Here is a 20,497-nt window from a genome sequence, read left to right as displayed (position 1 = left end):
CCCTTTAATAACTTGAAGCATCTATCTCCTGTCATATTTCAGATGGAACCTTGTGTTCTAAGACCTTGTTTTTTGATGGATCACTTCATTTTCTAGCTTTGTCTAGATCTGATTTGATAATGCCCATGATTCCTTGAAATCCGTAACCCAGGTCAAGAAAACTTAACCAGGGTCATCTAAACTACAGTAAATGGAACAAAATCCTATTCTTACAAAGCAAACTGCATCTTCAAAAAAATGTAGTGAGGAAAATTTCAAACATATGGAAAAAATGAAGCTACATGAACTCAGTGCCCGGCTCCAGCAATTATTAACTTCTGGCCAATCTCTTTACATATGGATGTGAGAGTTGGACCATAAAGAAGGCTGAGCGCTAAAGAATTGATGCTTTTGAACTGTGGTGTTGGAGAAGACTCTTGAGAGTCCATTGAACTGCAACAAGATCAAATCAGTCAATCCTAAAGGAAATCATTTCTGAATATTCATTGAAAGAACTGATGCTGAAGCTAAAGCTCCAGTACTTTGGCTACGTGATGCGAAGAGCCGACTCATTAGCAAAGACCCTGATGCTGAGAAAGACTGAAGGCAGGAGGAGAAGGGGACGACTGAGGATGAGATGGTTGAGTGGCCTCACGACTCAATGGACATGAGTTTGAGCGAGCTTCCGGAAATGGTGAAGGACAGGGAAGTCTGGCGTGCTGCAGTCCATAGGGTCGCAAAGAGTCGGACACAACTGAGAGACTGAATAGCAATCTCTACTTCTATATCACTATCCACATAACTCCTGTATTTATATGAAGCAAATATCAAGCATCAAAAATCTATAAATATATCAGTATGATTTCTAAAAACATAAAGGACTTTTAAAAAGCATAACCACAATCTTATCACATCTAAAATATTTAATGTATTTTCTTATTTACTTGTCACATAGTTTTGCTTTTTTTTTTTTTTTCCCTTTACTGTGCTTGTTTAACCTAGGATCCTATCCAGTTCACACATTGTGATTAGTTGATAGGTCTTTCAAGCTTCTCTTATTCTACACGTTCCACCTCCATATTTCTCCCTTGCATTTCGTTTGAAGGAGCCTGGTTGTTGGTCCTGTGGTGTTTCCCTTAATCTGAATTTTGCTGATTGCGTCTGAGTGATGTAGATTAACATAGCTTCCTTACCTTTTGGTAGTAATGCAGCCCTTTTCCAGATGCTTTCCCTGATTCAGCCTAACTGGTGTAATTAACCCATCTGTGTCTTTGTACATTCAAATATTGCTTTCAACTAGTTATATACTCATGCTTAAGTTAATCACTGCTTTGTGATATATTTGCTTACCTCAGCCCTTTGTTGACATATTCAAACTCCTTCAATTGTAGCCCTCTCTTACTTCTTACTTGCATGTGTGTTGATAATAGTGTAAGGAATAAGTGAGAATGAGATCTTCCAGGAGAGAATATAGAGTGAATTAGAAGGCAGCTGCTCTCTTCTTGACAGTCTCTTCTGTTGAACTCCAGGAGACTGCCCTATCCTGCTTCTGCTCCTGCTGCTCTCCTGCCTTTCAACTCTGCTGGTCCCCAGAGAGTAGTTCTTTTTTTTCCCCCCTCCCTTAAAGAGTTTAAATAGTTTTGTTGCTTCCTCTATTCATTTTATGTGAGGTAATTTCAAAAATCTATAATTTCAATCCTTCCTCTCTCCTGAGTTTCTAAAACGTATCTTATCTGCATACTCTGATTTCTACATGGACATCTTTTCATCTTTCCAAATGCAACATATCTGAAATACTACTCATCTTTCCCCTCTGGATTCACCCGTGTGATTTCCAAGGGTGAATGGTATTATCGTTTCCCTGTGTTTTCACTCCTAAAGGGATGATCATTTTTCACTCTTTCTCATCCCCATGTATCTCATAAATACTAAGTTCTGTAATTTTGTTCCCTTGTAAAGTCTCATCAATATCAATATCAATAACCTCAGATATGCAGATGACACTACCCTTATGGCAGAAAGTGAAGAGGAACTAAAGAGCCTCTTGATGAAAGTTAAAGAGGAGAGTGAAAAAGTTGGCTTAAAGCTCAACATTCAGAAAACAAAGATCATGGCATCTGGTCCCATCACTTCATGGGAAATTGATGGGGAAATAATGGAAACAGTATCAGGCTTTATTTTTTGGGCTCCAGAATCACTGCAGATGGTGACTGCAGCCATGAAATTAAAAGACGCTTACTCCTTGGAAGGAAAGTTATGACCAACCTAGATAGCATGTTCAAAAGCAGAGACATTACTTTGCCAACAAAGGTCCGTCTAGTCAAGGCTATGGTTTTTCCTGTGGTCATGTATGGATGTAAGAGTTGGACTGTGAAGAAAGCTGAGTGCCGAAGAAGGAGAAGGGGACGACAGAGGATGAGATGGCTGGATGGTATCACCGACTCGATGGACGTGAGTCTGAGTGAACTCCGTGAGATGGTGATGGACAGGGAGGCCTGGCATGTTGCCAGGGAGTTGGACACGACTGAGTGACTGAACTGAACTGAAAGTCTCATTTCTTCCTTACATTTCCTTTTTCCTACTAATCACTAGTTCAGCCCTAATTACTTTGTTCTTAGATTCTTTCAGACATCTTTAATAATACTGAAGGATATGGCATAGACGCTAAGACTGTAGGCTGTGGGGTCATGTTCAGTTCAGTCGCTCAGTCGTGTCCGACTGTTTGCGACCCCATGAATCGCAGCACTCCAGGCCTCCCTGTCCATCACCAACTCCCGGAGTTCACTCAGACTCACGTCCATTGAGTCAGTGATGCCATCTAGCCATCTCATCCTCTGTCGTCCCCTTCTCCTCCTGTCCCCTGTCCCTCCTAGCATCAGAGTCTTTTCCAATGAGTCAATTCTTCACATGAGGTGGCCAAAGTACTGGAGTTTCAGCTTTAGCATCTTTCTTTCCAAAGAACACCCAGGGCTGATCTCCTTCAGAATGGACTGGTTGGATCTCCTTGGAGTCCAAGGGACTCTCAAGAGTCTTCTCCAACACCACAGTTCAAAAGCATCAATTCTTTGGTGCTCAGCTTTCTTCACAGTCCAACTCTCATATCCATACATGACCACTGGAAAAACCATAGCCTTGACTAGACGGACCTTTGTTGGCAAAGTAATGTCTTTGCTTTTCAATATGCTATCTAGGTTGGTCATAACTTTTCTTCCAAGGAGTAAGCGTCTTTTAATTTCATGGCTGTAGTCACCATCTGCAGTGATTTTGGAACCCCCAAAAATAAAGTCTGACACTGTTTCCACTGTTTCCCCATCTATTTCCCATGAAGTGATGGGACCAGATGCCATGATCTTCGTTTTCCGAATGCTGAATTTTAAGCCAACTTTTTCACTCTCCTCTTTCACCTTCATCAAGAGGCTTTTTAGTTTCTCTTCACTTTCTGCCATAAGGGTAGTGTCATCTGCATATCTGAGATTATTGATATTTCTCCCTGCAATCTTGATTCCAGCTTGTGCTTCTTCCAGCCCAGCATTTCTCATGATGTACTCTGCATATGTTATCTGGGCTCAAATTCTGACTCCTCCACTCCCTGGATTTGTGACCTGGGCAGGTTATGTAGATTCTGTTTTCTCATTTTAAAAATGGAGATGATAATTCAACTTCCTTCATATGGTTTTTGTGAGAATTAAATGAGAAAAGCTAGCATAGTGTCTATGAGATAATAGCTTATGGTATTATAAATATTGTATAGTCTTCTTTAGTCTATAAAATTCTTTATTATTATTAGAAAAATAGCTCTTTGCCTTCCCTTTTACTCTCTTGGCTCAGTCCATCCTATATGTCATTGCCGTATGAGTCTTTCTAAAATGTTAATCACGTTATTCTGCTTAAGCACCTGCAGTGGTCTCTGTCAGAGTAAATTCAGCCTTCCTGGGACCCTGCACCTTCTTGAGCCATCATGCCTTTTCAGCCTCATTTCCCGGGTCACCTCTACCCAAGCTTCCCATTCTGGTTAGTCTTGTTTTTTCACTCTCCTCAAAGCTACTTGGTTTATTTAACTTTGGATTTCCTTACTCTGCATCATCTTGAGCCATCATGCCTTTTCAGCCTCGTTTCCCAGGTCCTAGGATTTCCTTACCTTATCCAAATTATCCTCTTTTCTCAAATCCTATACCTCTTGAATGTTCATCTCCAATTTATCCCTTCCACTAAGCCAGCCCTGATTACTTTCAGCCTTTGGAATCTGACCCTTTTTGAAATTCATATAGCACTTACTTTTATTTCTTATTTAACATCTAAAATACCTAGACTGAGACTGTTAATATTCTGTTTAGTTTAATCTTATCTTTTCGTCCCAAGATGCTCATTCCATTCCAGTCTTACTTTTTGATACTTCATAACAGGAGCCCTTCACCAGTCTACTCACTGAACATTCACGTATCAGCAGTGAAGGATGCTGATGATACGGATGATATCATCATCCATTTGTATGTATGACAAGGATGTACATTTCTCCTAGTGCTTATACAGGGCCTTCTCTGCTCACCTCTCTGTCTCTCCTTTTTTTTTTTTTTTAACAGTCACAAAGGCAGTGGTTGCAAAGGAAACAGCAAAGAGTCAGAAATCAGGAGACCAGAGTTCTGTTCCCAGTAAGTTGCTATCATAATTTGGACAAGTTAAGTTTCTCTTTGTTTGTTTTCTCAGTTATTAAATGGAGTTACATTAGATATTATGTTAATTGCTTTCAGTTCTAAAATCCTTTCATTTTAAATCTATTTAAAGGGGCAGTCCAAGTATGTTATTCCCAATCATTCTTATTTATATCCTAAGCCCTGATAGTCATACCTTGCTTTTTATTCTTATTACTTTTCCAAGTATGTATTTCTTATCCTCCCAAGAAGATTCAGCTCTTTAAGGGCAGTATATGCATACGTGTCTCATATTTGGTATTATTTACCACAACTATCAAAGCAGTGTGTATAAAGAAATTAAGTATGGTCAAATTAAATTATTATGGAGATGGGAAGAATCTTCCACCAGCAAAGGAGACTCTTCAGAATTTAGAGGCTCTGTATCCCTACATTTATCATTCTAACTTATAATGTCCTATTCTTTTCTAATTGTAGATACACAGTATGAGGTTCTGTGTTTGGTTTTCAGCAATTTCAGCCCTTAGCTCCAGGAGGAGCTAAAGGTCTGCATGGCACACGTAGAAGCTTCCAGTCATTTATGTGGTCCTTGAGCTGGAAATTTCAAATCCCCGAAGTCATCCTTTTACCACATTGTCTGACATGGGGAGTAACTAGGTAATCTTAATTGTTAGATCTCCACATAAAAGTTTGAAAGTATAAAGACATAGTCATCTGATTCTTGTTTCTTGTAAGTGGCTGATTAGGAGTATTCAGTGGAGATACATTGCTTATCTCTATTTCCAGATCTTGGCATGGACTGTCACTGCTCTCTATACTACTAGAAATAGTCATTAGTATCTTTAAATCTAATCAAATTAGAGAGCCAATTCAGAAGCCCCAGAACTGATTCAGAAAACTCATCTGTAAAATTCTGTTCCTCTAGAACCATTCTTGGGCTTCCCTCGTAGCTCAGATGGTAAAGAATCTGCCTGCAGTGTGGGAGACCTGGGTTCGATTCCTGGATTGGAAATATGCCCTCTAGGAGGGCATGACAACCCACTCTAGTATTCTTGCCTGGAGAATCTCCACAGACAGAGGAACCTGGCAGACTGCAGATCACAAAGAGTGGGACACGACTGAGAGACTAAGCAGAACCATTCTCAGTACCAAAATCTGCATTAGAGATACAGATTCAATAGGATTGATTGACTGATTGACTGGCTGATTGAATTGGTTAACGTGATTATGGACACCCAGAGGTCCCACAGTCTGCAAGCTGGAGGACCAGGAAAGTCTGGTATAATGAAGTCTGAGTCCAAAGGCCTGAGAACCAGGATTCTGGGTGCCTGTCCTGGCTCAAGCAGGGAGCACATTTGCCCTTCTTCCACATTTCTGTTCTGTTCAGTGGATTCGATGATGCCCACCCTCACTGGTGAAAGTGATCTTCTTTACCCAGTCTGACTCAAATGCTAATCTTTCCTGAAAACATCCTCACAAATGCACCCAGAAATAACATTTTATCAGCTAGCTGGACACCCCTTGGCCTAGTCAGATTGACACAGAAAACCATCATATCTTCCACATGCATCCCTCCCCCTGCTTTAATGTTACTTCTCAGTCTTATCTCCTGAGCTACATAGTCACATAATTACTGCCTTTTTGCCATTTTTACATGAATGGCTCACTTAACTCTCAGATGTAACATGTGTAAGTTGAATCATCTCCCCTTTTCATGCCACACTTCGAGGATTCCTCAGTGAGCCGTGATACTTCTATGCAGTGGCATGTACCAGGTACTTGGGAGTCTTTGATATTCATTCCTCTCTCCCTCCTAGTAGGTCAGTACATTTTCACTCAAAATGTATCTCAGATGCTTCCATTTTTCTGTCTTTACTATTGGAACTAATACTAAACACTGTACTCCACGCACCTCCTAATCAGTGTTTTCACTTCTTCTCTAAACTGTTTTCCCCACAGAAACTAAAGGAAGTCACTCTCCCTTGTTTCTCATCTCATTAATCTGCAGCCTTCTTCCTTGATTTCCTTGAATAAAACATACCCTTTTAACTTGACTTTGGATCTTTGCATATCCTTCCCATCCACTATTCTACACTGAACAAATATTCATCCTTCTTTCTCTCAAGGGCACCATCTCCAGAGCTCTTCCATGACCACCCAATCATTTTTTTTTTACATCCAGGACCTTCTTCGGATTGTTAATAACACATATCAACCTTCATTCTTTTACGTGATTACTTGCATGTACATTTCATGAGAGTAGGAACCACTGGCTAGGATCTTTATTGTTGTCTGCTCAGCTCCTGGGACAGTTCCTCGTATCTAGAGGTGGAATCAGTGAATATTTGCTGAAGGAATGAAAGCCTTGAGACAATGCCTCTGCTTCTCCTTGAAATGGACCCTCAAGAAGAGCAGCCTAATCCTGTGGCAATCACAACGTTGTCCAGCAGGGGGTGCTGCCTGGGAGAGAAAGTGTTTCCGTGGGGTCAGGTCTCCTTTAGGGTCTCAGAAGGCAATGGCACCCAACTCCAGTACTCTTGCCTGGAAAATCCCGTGGGTGGAGGAGCGTGGTAGGCTGAAGTCCATGGGGTTGCTAAGAGTCGGACACGACTGAGCAACTTCACTTTCACTTTTCACTTTCATGCACTGGAGAAGGAAATGGCAACCCACTCCAGTGTTCTTGCCTGGAGAATCCCAGGGACGGGGAAGCCTGGTGGGCTGCTATCTATGGGGTCGCACAGAGTCGGACACGACTGAAGTGACTTAGCAGCAGCAGCAACTCCACTAGTGGAGGAGGCTTTCTGTTCCAATTGTTAGCTTTCTTACTGAGGAATTACTTAATTCCATTTGGTTGTAATCACACTGTAAACTGCTTACCTTGAAAGTATGTGATTTGAGAGTGGATGTTATGTGTGAGGGGAATAAGCAAAAACATCAATTTCTTTTTACATTCCTAAAATCGTTTAGAATTATAACAGCCATCTATTATTTTATAATTAGAAAATTAAATGAAGTTAAAATGTTTAAAAATAAGAAATATAATTTGGCTTGGAAACAATAATGCTGCATGATTAATTTCTGTAATGGTTTTTACTGGTCCCAAGAAACCTGGCTTCAAGCATAAAATATTTCTTTGAGCAGAGTCAGACTGAATCAGACTGATGTCTTTATTTGCTGTTTACTTGCTTTTCTTCCTACTTCTAAGAACTTCTTGTGCCATTATAGCTTCATTTTCTTTTGGTTTTGATTTTTCTAATTCTTACTTGCATTCTGAAGGGCACTGCTCTTTCAAAATCAGGGCAGTTCTCCTTTTTTTTTGAAATTTATTGTATTGAAATATAGTTGATTTATAACGTGTTAATTTCTGTTCTACAGCAAAGTGATTCCCTTGTATATACATATATATGTTCTTTTTCATTATGGTTTATCACAGGATTTTGAATATAGTTCCCTGTGTTACACAGTAGGACCTTGTTATTTATCCATTCTATATGTAATAGTTTGTATGTGCTAATCCCAAACTCCCAGTTCTTTTCTCCTCCAGCCTCCCTCCCTCTTGGCAACTACAAGTCTCTTCTCTATGCCTATGAGTCTGTTTCCGTTTTATAGATACGTTCATTTGTGTCATATTTTAGATTCCACATATAAGTGATATCACATGGTATTTGTCTTTCTGACTTTCTTCACTTAGTATGATCATCTCTCAGCCCATCCATATTGCTGCAAATGGCATTGCTTCATTCTTTTTTTTATGGCTGAGGAGTACTCCACGCACTGCATGCATATACCACCTCTTTTTTACTCATTCATGTATGTGTGTGTGTGTGTGTCTGTGTGTGTGTGTGTCCCGCAACTTCTTTATCCATTCACCTATTAATGGACATTTAGGTGGCTGCTATGAATGCAGAGGTTCATGTCTCTTTTTGAATGACAGTTTTGTCCAGATACATGTTGAGGGATGTGATTTCGGGATCATATGGCAGTTCTATTTTTAGTTTTTTGAGGAACTTCCATACTGTTTTCTGTAGTGGCTCAGCACAGTTCTTTATTTTCCCTCCAGGGAGGGAGACTAGAGGAAGATTCCATACTTTTTCTGAACTGGTATGATCTTGCAGTATTCTGGAAACAATATTTGTGCAAAAAGACCATCATCCTGCCAAGGTTTTCTATTCAGCGGTTCATCATAGACAGCCGTGGCCAGAAATAGCGTCTGTACTGCCTGACAGCGGAGGCTGTGTCCAGGAGCCTCCTGTGCCTGGAGGTGGGGAGGGGGAGGGAAGGGTTAGAGACACTGTGGCTCAGCAGATATGCACAGTGGGCGACTTCCTAAGGCTGCATTGTTCAGTGTCCTTTCCAAAGAATTCAGAAAGGGACTGGATTCCAACGTGGGCTGGCTCCATCCGAGGGCAGAGGAGATGTAAATTTGAAGCTCTTAATAATGGCCGGAGAGAGCTCCTCTTTTCTCTCTCTCACCAGAGAAAAGAAAAATGTATATTCATGGAAGGGGCAGAAAAGATGGGGGTATTTGGTGTGTTTGTATTAAAATTTGTTCCTGTGTCTCTCCTTGTACACCATGAGACACCAGAGTATCCTTAGAAGAAATTCCCCTTTTTATTTAAGCTACTTTGAGTCCTATTACTGATACTTGCAAACAGTAGAATTCTAATTAATATTTGCATGTTGATTGCAAAGCTGCCAACCAGGTGTTACAAATTAGGTTAAATTGGTTACATCTGGAGAAAATAGAGAGCAATAGAGGCTGTAAGAAATTGGACAACCCTTGACCGAAAAGGCAGCAGCTGTGGAACTCGGGCTCACGGTAGCCATGCAGTATTTCAGGTTCAGCACTGACAAATACTTCATTGATTCAAAATATTCAAAATCTTTTTTAATGTGGATTTTAAAGTATCCACAGATCTGGATATTTGTGTGACTTCCTCTGGTATTTAGTGTTGCATAATTTAAAAAGCAATACTGTGCCATGAAGGCCAAACAAAACACATTTGGTAGCAGAATACATGAATAGTATTGATTTGTGTCTCCAATCACTAAACTCAGAAAAAACAGTCCCTGGGACTTGACTTTAATTCTCAAGGAACCCACGGATTTGTCTCATGCTAATTCCCCATGTACAGTCACACTGCATTTTTCTGGTGCTCATACTCTGTACCTGGTGAACTCACAGTCCATTTTTTATTTATGCCTCAGGCCGTACTCCCAAGGAACATAAGCCATTTTCCCTTTGCTGAATGGAAAGGGAAAACGGCCTCTTAGCCTCTGCTGACCGACTGAGACTTTGATTGAGCCCATTGGCTTGTTTCTCCTCCAACCCATTGCCAATGCCCCCGCTCCCCGCAAGTCTATGTCTTTACAACATCTTTGTGTCCCACAGAAAACCCCAAGGCAGGCCCACTGGCTTTCAACTCAGTGTCCACTCCATACACGAACAAGGGTGGTTTAGAAAAGCTCTCCTTGGGGTCCCCTTTTGCTGTCTATGCTTTTCCTCCATGGTCACTGTGAGAAGCCTCTGCCCCAGATCAGTAGAGGACAATCATGTAAGGGGAACTCCCTCCCAATGTCCCAGACAGGAAATAGGGCAAGATTTTCCTCTGCCAACCTGTCAGATTCCACTTCTAGAGCCCACCAGGGATAAATGAGATGTTTGCTTTCTTGTTCTTTCTGCCAACCCTCCCAGCTTTCTCCTGGAACTGGACAAGTGGAGGACACTGATTTTTTTTTTTTTTTTTAACTTTACAATATTGTATTAGTTTTGCCAAATATCAAAATGAATCCGCCACAGGTATACCTGTGTTCCCCATCCGGAACCCTCCTCCCTCCTCCCTCCCCATACCCTCCCTCTGGGTCGTCGCAGTGCACCAGCCCCAAGCATCCAGCATTGTGCATTGAACCTGGACTGGCAACTTGTTTCATACATGATATTATACATGTTTCAATGCCATTCTCCCAAATCTCCCCACCCTCTCCATCTCCCACAGAGTCCATAAGACTGATCTATACATCAGTGTCTCTTTTGCTGTCTCGTATACAGGGTTATTGTTACCATCTTTCTAAATTCCATATATATGTGTTAGTATACTGTATTGGTGTTTTTCTTTCTGGCTTACTTCACTCTGTATAATAGGTTCCAGTTTCATCCATCTCATTAGAGCTGATTCAAATGTATTCTTTTTAATGGCTGAGTAATACTCCATTGTGTATATGTACCACAGCTTTCTTATCCATTCCTCTGCTGATGGGCATCTAGGTTGCTTCCATGTCCTGTCTATTATTAACAGTGCTGCGATGAACATTGGGGTACACGTGTCTCTTTCCCTTCTGGTTTCCTCAGTGTGTATGCCCAGCAGTGGGATTGCTGGATCGTATGGCAGTTCTATTTCCAGTTTTTTAAGGAATCTCCACACTGTTCTCCATAGTGGCTGTACTAGTTTGCATTCCCACCAACAGTGTAAGAGAGTTCCCTTTTATCCACACCCTCTCCAGCATTTATTGCTTGTAGACTTTTGGATCGCAGCCATTCTGACTGGCATGAAATGGTACCTCATAGTGGTTTTGATTTGCATTTCTCTGATAATGAGTGATGTTGAGCATCTTTTCATGTGTTTGTTAGTCCACTGATTTTTTTCCTTCCTCTGAATCATACACATCTTTTTATGATACAGTAGACCTAGGCATTATAGTCTTTGGGCACATTCATTCTCAACCATGAAGTTTTCTCTGAGTACCTCAGTTTTAATTATTGACTTGAGAAGGAGCTAAAGAGAGTTGGCTAATCCCTTTCCATTTTTTCCCCACAAACAGTTATCTGGCTTTCAAGGCTATTGTCTTCTACATAATCTGATTTTGAATGTCTATCTTTGAATAATGTCACCTTTGTTTTGGGTGTGAAACAAATCCCATTTCATCCCTGGATAATAAAGTTGGCTACTGCAAACGCCAAAAGTAAAAAGTAAAATAAAGTCTGTTATTTTTTATACTTTCTTCCAGTCTCGGAAGCCACGGGATCTGTGTCCAGGACCCTGGTTGCCAGGCTGTATCTATCTACCTTAGTCTCTAATAAGAAGGCTAAGCTTCAACCTGGAATGTCAGCTCTAAACCTTACATGTTCTCTTTTAGGCCAATGGAATGTCTTTTCTCTCTTCTTCCTTTTTAACAGTGAGAGAGCTCTTCTTCAGAAATCTAAGTTTACATAGTATTTTACTGTGAATTGAACTGAACTTACTGTGAAAATCATTGCTTTCTCCAATCCTGTGTTATGTTGCTCCCTTCCCTCTGCCTCTCAAACCATTTCTCTAACCCCAATACCTTGGCAGGTAGTTTTTCTCTCTCTCTGATATTGAACATGCTAATTTTGGCTACTATCTGTAAGGCCAAATACTTGGTCCAGGGCTATTAACAGGTTGTCGTCAGCTACTTTTGAAGTCCTAACAGTATCTAATCCGGATCTCTGAAGGCTGTCTCTCACTCTTGGCTGCCTCTCTGCCTAAGGGCTGACTGCCTTATACACTTCAGTGGTTGATCCAAGAGCAATTCAAACCACTTTTCTCCAGGCTCTGTGTCTGTTCTTCTTATACAGTCCCCTTTAAAGGACTTCTCTTGCAAGTTTATTTGGGAGTAAAGGGGATTTGTATTATCATGTTCACTTCTGAACTAGTTAAATATAGTTGATGATCCATGTTAGTTTTAGCTCCATGAGAACCTTTGTTGAATTTGATCTTAGGCACGTTTTAGAATTTTTTGGTTTTCCTCCCAATATACTAATCATACTCATAAGCATCTAATGGACATTTTCTTGTAGTAAACACTCTTCTAAACCATTTGCATATGTCATCACATTTCATTGTCACAAAATACCTATGAGGTTAGTAAATTACTTTTAAAGATTAACTTAATTAATAGTAGATATATACACTAAAATTGGTCTGTTTTTTTCATTAATAAGGAAAGGAAAGCATAGAGAAGTTAACTTGTGCATGATTACATCACTAGTGGGAGGCATGTCTGGAATTTGAAGCCAGATAGTCTGAGCACAATGCCCAACTGCTGAGACGCCACTTGTCACGGTTTGGGGTTCTGCAGAAGGACAAAAGAGGGGAAGCCATGCTTCTCCTGCCCACTTGTTTACTCCTAGTAATTCTGCAATAAAAGGCTGTAGGAATGTTTGCAATTGTAGACTGTTACGATGCTTGAAAGTGTGTGGTTTAACAAGAGAAGCAAAAATTTTAAACTATACACAAAATATGCCTTTTCTCATGGTTTGAGGGACATAAACCCCAAAACCAAAGAAAACTCATCACAGGTGGACAAAATCCAGCTACTGGCTATGGTTGTCTCTCTGCCCTCTTAAATCCTCTGTAGTGTAAATCCCCTCCATCCTTTTGAAAAGGTACCCTCACATGCCCTAAGTCCTACCCTCAGGAACAGACCCACTTCCTGCCCCCTAGTATATGTTCTGATGTACAATAAGTCACAGATTCTTTCACCCAAAGTGCATTATTCAGACAGACATTGGGGTTGTATTTAAGGAAAAGAACCGTGGTAGCCTAGAGGAGAACAGGAGGAATGCTCCGTGGTCCAAAGGTCGTCATCACGGGCATGCCCATTCAAAAGGGTTTTGAATCTTGGGACCCATAAAACAGTCCTGGATGGTGTTGCTGGGCCACGTTCCCTCCTGCTTAAGATTACTTATCGGCATAAGGTGTGTATGTCCTCCTTGATCTTGCTCGCCATTCAGCAGGAAAATAATGGTATTCATGCACCTGCACGCACACACACACACACACACAGGTTCACACATGTGAACACAGCCACGCATATAAAGAAGCTTATCATTCTCTGAAAAATTGATTCTCAGAGACAACACAGTCAGTTTAGTTCAAAATCAGCAAGAGAAATACTCTCCTAAATGTAATCTGCAAAAATTTATGCCAACCCTAGGAACATTGTTTCACCTTATTATGCAGAATGATAAAAGGACCTGCTTCATTTATTCTCCTAAACCATGGTCAGTGGCCTCAGATATAGAGAAATATGGGGTATAGATCCAGTTTTTTTTTCATTTATTTTATTGAAGGATAGTTTATTTACAACGTTGTGTTAATTTCTGCTGTGTAACGAAGTGATTTAGCTGTATATGTATATTCCTTTTCATATTCTCCATCATGGTTTCTTACAGAACACTGAATGCTGTTCCCTGGGCTATATGGTAGGTCCTTGTTGTGTATCCGTTCTGCGTATACTAGTTTGCATCTGCCAATCCCAAACTCCCAATCCTTCCCTCCCCCATACTCCTTCCCTCTTGGCAACCACAAGCTGGATCCCGTTTTTATGAGCAATAGAGTCTTTGGTGCCTGATTGCCAACCAACAGTTGCACAAAGACTTGGCTGAAATTCTGAAACTGCTATTTTTGAACCACACTTTAAGGCTGACTGTTGTTCACCATTCTCTTTGAGGGAAGGAAGGCAGCAAGATGTTTCATTATTCTCACATTACAAATCAAAAAGCAGATATGAGAGCTGTTCTTCTGGGTACATAAAAATTTGTGACTTATAGCACAGTGGTTATCAGACCATCCCACCTTTCTTATGTAACCAAAACCTTCCAAAACAGTTGCTTTACATTTATAGAATTTGGCTGTCTAAAAAGTTAACAGTTTGCATCTTAAATGACCTGTATGACCTAAGATATAGCCTGTTGTGTGTAATGACAGGAACAATTTGTGGTCTAGAAGTCCTTCCCCTTGCCTGCCAGGTAAACAAAGGAGAAAAAAGATCGTCATTAACCTCACCCTTGTGGTCTCCTAGCTTCAGTGGGAAGAAGCACGTTATTAATTAGAGATAAAGGGCCCTATGAAGAAAGAAAGTTCAGGAAAATATAGGCAAAGAGACAGAGATTGCAATAGTATCACAAAGTGAGGCCTGAGAGAGTGAGCACTTCACAGGTACAGTTACAGATGCTGTGGTCACAGCATTGAAGAGTTGTGGCCCCTTGTGATCATTCTCTAACTTTGGGGCTGTCTTTCAGTCACTCATTGTAGATAGTTGAAGAGTTGGGGTTTTGATTTTTCCCAAGATAAGGGGAAATGAATGAACTCCAGGTCAGGTCTTTGGGAAGGCAAATAGGGAAGAGGAGAGTCAACTCAGCATTCAGGACTCAGGAAATTGTGCCTGACTCTGCACTAGGTCTGGGAATAGAGTCTTCTCTAATGATCCTGAACTGGCTCCCTTCTGCCTCCTCCTGGAGAAAAGCTACTTTTAGCTAGGAGTTTGGCATCTAGAAAGGCTCTTGGGGACGCCCCGAAAATCCTAATGAGAAAGGAAGTCTGGAGATGGGGGAAAAGATACAAGGGGATGATTCCCAGGACACTTGAGCGGAGTGCCTTTTAGAAATCAAAAGCCTTTTGGATATTTCTGCAGTCTTTGATTGTTCTGAGGAGTAGCGCTCCTGATGTCACCCTGTCTCAATGAATGACAGCTTAGTTAATTTCCTTGCAGCTCACTCATCTGAGAGAAACCAGTCTGTGCTGAACCTGAGTCCCTGACTTCAAAGAATGTTCTGAAGGAACCTGTTCTTGATCTTCCCGCCCACTCAACACACAAGACATGCCCCCACCAACTAAGAGCTAACCTTTAGCATGTCATTCCTCTCACGACCCCCACCATTGGGTTCTTCTCCTTGACAAGCCAGAACTCAGTGGCAGACCATGGCTGTCTTTGGACTGGTGACCTCTCAGGGTACTCTGTGCTGACTGAAGCCTCTATACTACTCCAGCTGGTGGGACTGTGTGGCTCCTGAAGTTCCCAAATGCCAACATCTGCTAAAACTTTTAGCTCTGTTACATCCTTGTGCCTTGGCATTGGGAGCACATTCAGTTCACTTTTGCCTGGGGAAATAGAAATAATGAATCCCATAGAGTCATGTTGCACAGTGGTAAGGCTACCACATTTCCACTGTACAGCTTTATAACAAAATAACCTTTTGAAAGGGTTCTCCCACAAAGTTAGAGAATCTCCTGCCATGCTGGGCCTCCTCTAGGAGGGGAAGTGAAGTACAGCAAGAAGGGTGTAAACTCCCAAGGAGTGCTGGCCATGAATTTCTGCATGGGTCTCACATGTTCCAAATGCAAGACATGCAAAGGAGGTCCCTAAGTGAATTACTTCCTTGACAATGGCCGGTAAGTCTTAAATCCCAGCCAGGCTTCTGGGAACCCGAGTTCAGTGGAAGTTTGCCCATGAATAATGTTTTCTCTGCTAGCAAGAGAAAGCTTTTATTTTTTCATGGAGACGGTATTTTTCTTAGCCGTTCTCCTCATTTCTCACTGCCATGTGATGATTCAGGGTGCAGGTCACTCTAGAGCTAGAGCCCTGGGAGCTGTTTTCTAGATTCTAGAGAAAAGGAGACAGCACGGTGGAGTGGACAAATAACAGCCCACTAAATCAGACAGGTGTGTGCCTTGTGACATCTGGAGAAAGATGCTGCAACTCTCAGTGCTTCTGGGTCAGTGGTGAGATGGAGTCAATTATTCCCAACCTACGAAGTTGTTCGGAGAATTCAAAAGATGAAGTGGGTCTCATGCCCAAAGACTGTTTGAGACGCCCAGCAGGTCTTCATGTTTGGCTCCTCCCCTTTGCCATTACCCAGGAGTGAGTCTATTAAGTCCTAACAAAGGTATCAGATATAGCTCTGAGAGGTCCTGTCTCACCTATGCAGTCACAGGGGCACAGAGATGTTCAGTAACTGTTTGAAGTCACACAGCAGACAGGTAACACGCTTGGGCTCTCATCCCAGGTGTGCATGGGGTCCTCTCTGGATGAAGATTACGTGAGGGATCTCCCTTGGGTAGATTGTGTGTGTGGCTCTGGGGATGAGCTCATTCAGGTAATCAGCCCCCCCCCGCTCCCTCCCCCAGAGGGGCGACCTGCCATCACCACTGCCTGTCTTCTGTGCTGTGACTGCTAACCGCAAGGGGAAGGCCAGAACTCGAAATCAGGCTGTCACAGCAGAGGCCCCATTCCCTGTGCCTCTCCGGTGAACCGCACTCATCGTGCCATCCAGGTTATCTGATCTGTGCAAGGCATCACTCTAGCTGCTGAGAAGAAAGCAGCGCAACACACGAAACTCTTGTGTTTGTGGAACTCCTGTTCTTGTGAGGGGAGAGAGACAAAGGAAGGAAGGAGAGGCTAGAGAAGGACAAAGTGGGTAAGTACTCTGGAAGTGAAGTGAAGTCGCTCAGTCGTGTCCGATTCTTTGCGACCCCATGGACTGTAGCCCACCAGGCTCCTCCGTCCATGGGATTTTCCAGGTAAGTACTGGAGTGGGTTGCTACTTCCTTCTCCAGGGGATCTTCCCGACCCAGGGATCGAACCCAGGTCTCCCGCATTGTAGGCAGACACTTTACCATCTAAGCCACCAGGGAAGCCCAAGTACTCTGGAGAAGATGACAAATAGGAAAGGGGCCTGCGAAGTGTGGTGAGGGAGTTTGGGGTGTGCGCATGTACACATGTGTATCCTTAGCTCTAACTTTCTAATCCCGCCACATCCCTTCCAAGCGAGTAATCGAAGCATCTCTTCCTCTTTCTCCCCATCACTCCAAGCGTTTGTCTCTCCATTGTAATCATTCTTGGTCTTTGTCCCCACTCAAAATTTTAATGAATAAAGCTGGAGGGAAGCGGGGATCACTTTCACCTCGTCGCCTGTTTTCCTGGGCTGTCCCATCCATCTCAGAGAGGGATGCTCCACCGGGCAGTCAGACTGTATCTGGGGAATCGGCTGAGGTGAGTGTCCGGGAGGGTTGTGGCACCTTAAGGGACCTGAGAAACTCACTCCCAGATGCTCAGGGCCCCAGCCTTGTTGTAGCTGAGTGGACATCACGTGGATGTGGACAACACCTGTTGTGTAGACCAACAGGCAGAAATACAATCATGTGAAGAGGTACTAGGGAGAGAGATTCGATACCAGCATTAATTAGCATTTTATGATAGATCTAATAAAATGAAACACGACATCTGCTCAGCCTGAGTTCTAAGTAGGTGGAAATAGACAGGATGTACTGTCTCCTGGGAACACTGGAGAGAGAGAATTCAAGTCGACTGACCTGAAATTTATGCCTTTGCGATTCTAGTGGGACGCCTGAGGGCAGGTGGTGGGGATAAAAGAGGCTGGGGCCTCCTCCTGGGACCTCTGCAGGAATGGGCCCCCGGGTGTTCAGGTTGCTTCTGATGAGCATGTTCATGGTGCTCTTCGTGAATGAGAGTAAGCCTGGTGAGGGTGGTACTTGGTGGGCAAATGGGCGGGCAGAGAATGTATGGGGAGGAAGAGAGGGACTTGGTGACTTGACTGGTGTGAAGTGGTTCAAGGAGAATTTTTCTTCTTCTCTTTACAGGAGACAGAGTCCTGGGTGCAAACAAATGTACGGAGCAGTTCATTTTCAGTTCTTGGATAAATAACGCCACAAAGGGAGGGAACATTTTTGAGTTCTTTTCATATTATCTCTCTACCCTCCCTGGCTACACTCCCCTTTCCCCACTGACTGTTCTAGTGTCTTCTTTTAGCCCCCAGCCTTGGGTGAGAGGGGGAGGTCTTTAACTTCTTGAGGGGAGTAACGACCCCCTGACAGAAGCTGGGAGGGTGTCCGCATCCCTCTTGTGTGTGTTACACCACTCGAGTGTAAAGGTTTCCAGGTGGGGGTGGGCTTCTGAACAGAATCCCTGTCCCTAGAATTCTGCATCAAAGCTTCTTCTTTTCCTTTAGGGTTTCAGCTTTGCCGTCGATGTGAATTCCACAATGGATACAGTTGCAACCACGTGATTGGAAGTTGCTGGAAATTTAAAATAGCTAACCTGAAGAGAGCTTGTGTCACAGACAACTTTTACTATTATGATCGTGTTGCAGGTAAGTGGGGTTAGAAAGAGACAAAAGATACTATCAGTGGTGGCCATGATCCCTGGACTCAACACGTGGCGGGAGACTGGGACCATTGCCAGGTGGGAAAGTAGGATTCTCTGTACACAGACCTGGGATGGAGGCTGTCTGGGAGGCAGATACCTTTTGCCTGGTCCTGTTTAGAGAGACATAGATGAAATGCAGATATAGCTTTGGGGCAAGTTTCCTGTGTTTAGGAGATTTTTGAGGTTCTGGGGAGATGTCATTGCTAGGAAGATGATGAGATCAAGCAAGATGATCACATTTACTTTTCCATTCTCTTTAGATAGATATAACTACAGATACTCAGTGCTGTCTTGTAGGACTTGTGAAGAGGGATCATTCATGCTATTTCATGACTTATATAGAGAAACGTTTTGCTGCACTGAAGACAATTGTAACGATCCTGAGAAAAATATGGACATTTCGAAGATAGCAATGTCGTATCCATAAAACAACAAATAAAATAATTAGGATTTTAAAAAACCATCTCTCATAGTTATTTTTTCCTTTTCCTTACCGCCTGGCCACATCATCTCATATTTTCTCAGAACCCAGACCCCGCTACTGTATTCCAGTAGATCTACTATGCATGCTCTTTCTTCTGATATTGTTTCCATTAACAGGAAAGTGCAAAGCCATAGGCCCCCCAAAGCCAACTCTGCCTTCTGGATGGATTCTCATCTATTAACTCCCTGATATCTCCTGGCAAGCTTTACTTGCCCTTAGGTCTGATGCTAAATTCAGAGTTCTAAAGTTTCTGGCTAAGGGAGAAGAGTATTTTTCTGATGGAGCTTCTGAGAGAAAGTCAGGAGAAAGCAGAGGGTATTAAATTAGGGACATGAAATCACAAGAGATTGTGGGAATATTTGGGAAGAGAATAGAAGAGGTATTTGGTGGTGGCCGGAAAGGGCTGGTATTCCACAGGGGCTCGGGAAAGTCAGTGTGAAATCAGAAAACACCAACTTCCGTGAAAGGAATAGTCAGTACATTAAACTCAAGAATCTTAGGATTTTTGTTTGTTTCCAATCATGTTATCTTATTTTCATGTTCAAAGCCAGGTATATCAGGATGGGCACTTGGCTGAGTGGTGGTCAGCTACCCTGTCTCCTGGCATGTGAGCAGTACTCGACCACCCACTCCTCAAAAATATTTAAATATTTTCTTACATTCAGTGTGCTCATGGATAGAAAACTGAATATCTTTCATCTACTGGCACAGTCCTGCAACAGAAGATGTCAAAGAGAGATAAAAGTTTCAGATCTTCACCATAGTTTTTATTAGAAGATAATTAGCTGTGAAATGAAAATAATTCCCAAGTTATTATTTACTCACTTTTGGTTAAAAAATTTTTTTTTACCATATTAACCTTTCTGTGTGCTAGAATCTATAAACACTACTATTTTTTAGGTGTATAATTATACACACATGTACATACATATATGTAAAATATATCATGCTTTGTAATATTCCTCTTGATTATTGGGCTTATGATTGGTTATTAGTTCTTCCATATTCTATTTTCATAAATAGAATATATTTTTAATATTTTATTATACAAATTATTATTTATTATACAAACTAAATATTTTCAATTTTTGCTGGAATTTCCCTCAAATTGTATCATGTTAGAATGAATATTATACTTTAACTTCTTGCAAAGTAGAAAATACAGTTGAGTCTTCCATTCAGGGTCGTTTAATTGCTTTATGTAGAATGGAGATAGTAGCTGCTGCTGCTAAATCGATTCAGTCGTGTCTGACTCTGAGTGACCCCATAGACGGCAGCCCACCAGGCTCCCCCGTCCCTGGGATTCTCCAGGCAAGAACACTGGAGTGCGTTGCCATTTCCTTCTCCAATGCATGAAAGTGAAAAGTGAAAGTGAAGTCGCTCAGGCGTGTCAGACCCTCAGCGACCCCATGGACCGCAG

At 42.1% G+C, this 20,497-nt stretch overlaps 1 protein-coding gene across 1 annotated transcript in view; it reads left to right on the top strand.

Moving 5' to 3' along the window:
- PUS3 (pseudouridine synthase 3) overlaps positions 1 to 19,056 on the top strand; it is a 33,602-nt gene extending 14,546 nt beyond the window's left edge. The window contains exons 6-11 of the mRNA XM_061406361.1: positions 13,822 to 13,851; positions 15,141 to 16,845; positions 17,305 to 17,898; positions 18,029 to 18,055; positions 18,397 to 18,537; positions 18,854 to 19,056. The gene's annotated coding sequence lies outside the window, so the exon portion shown is untranslated. The remainder of the gene's footprint in view (positions 1 to 13,821; positions 13,852 to 15,140; positions 16,846 to 17,304; positions 17,899 to 18,028; positions 18,056 to 18,396; positions 18,538 to 18,853) is intronic.
- Positions 19,057 to 20,497: the final 1,441 nt, after the last annotated feature.

The sequence above is a fragment of the Bos javanicus genome, chromosome 29, assembly GCF_032452875.1.
Source record: "Bos javanicus breed banteng chromosome 29, ARS-OSU_banteng_1.0, whole genome shotgun sequence".
Taxonomy (NCBI): Eukaryota; Metazoa; Chordata; class Mammalia; order Artiodactyla; family Bovidae; genus Bos; species Bos javanicus.
The sequence above is the reverse complement of the archived record's forward strand: the minus strand, read 5'-3'. Positions and strand labels throughout refer to the sequence as shown.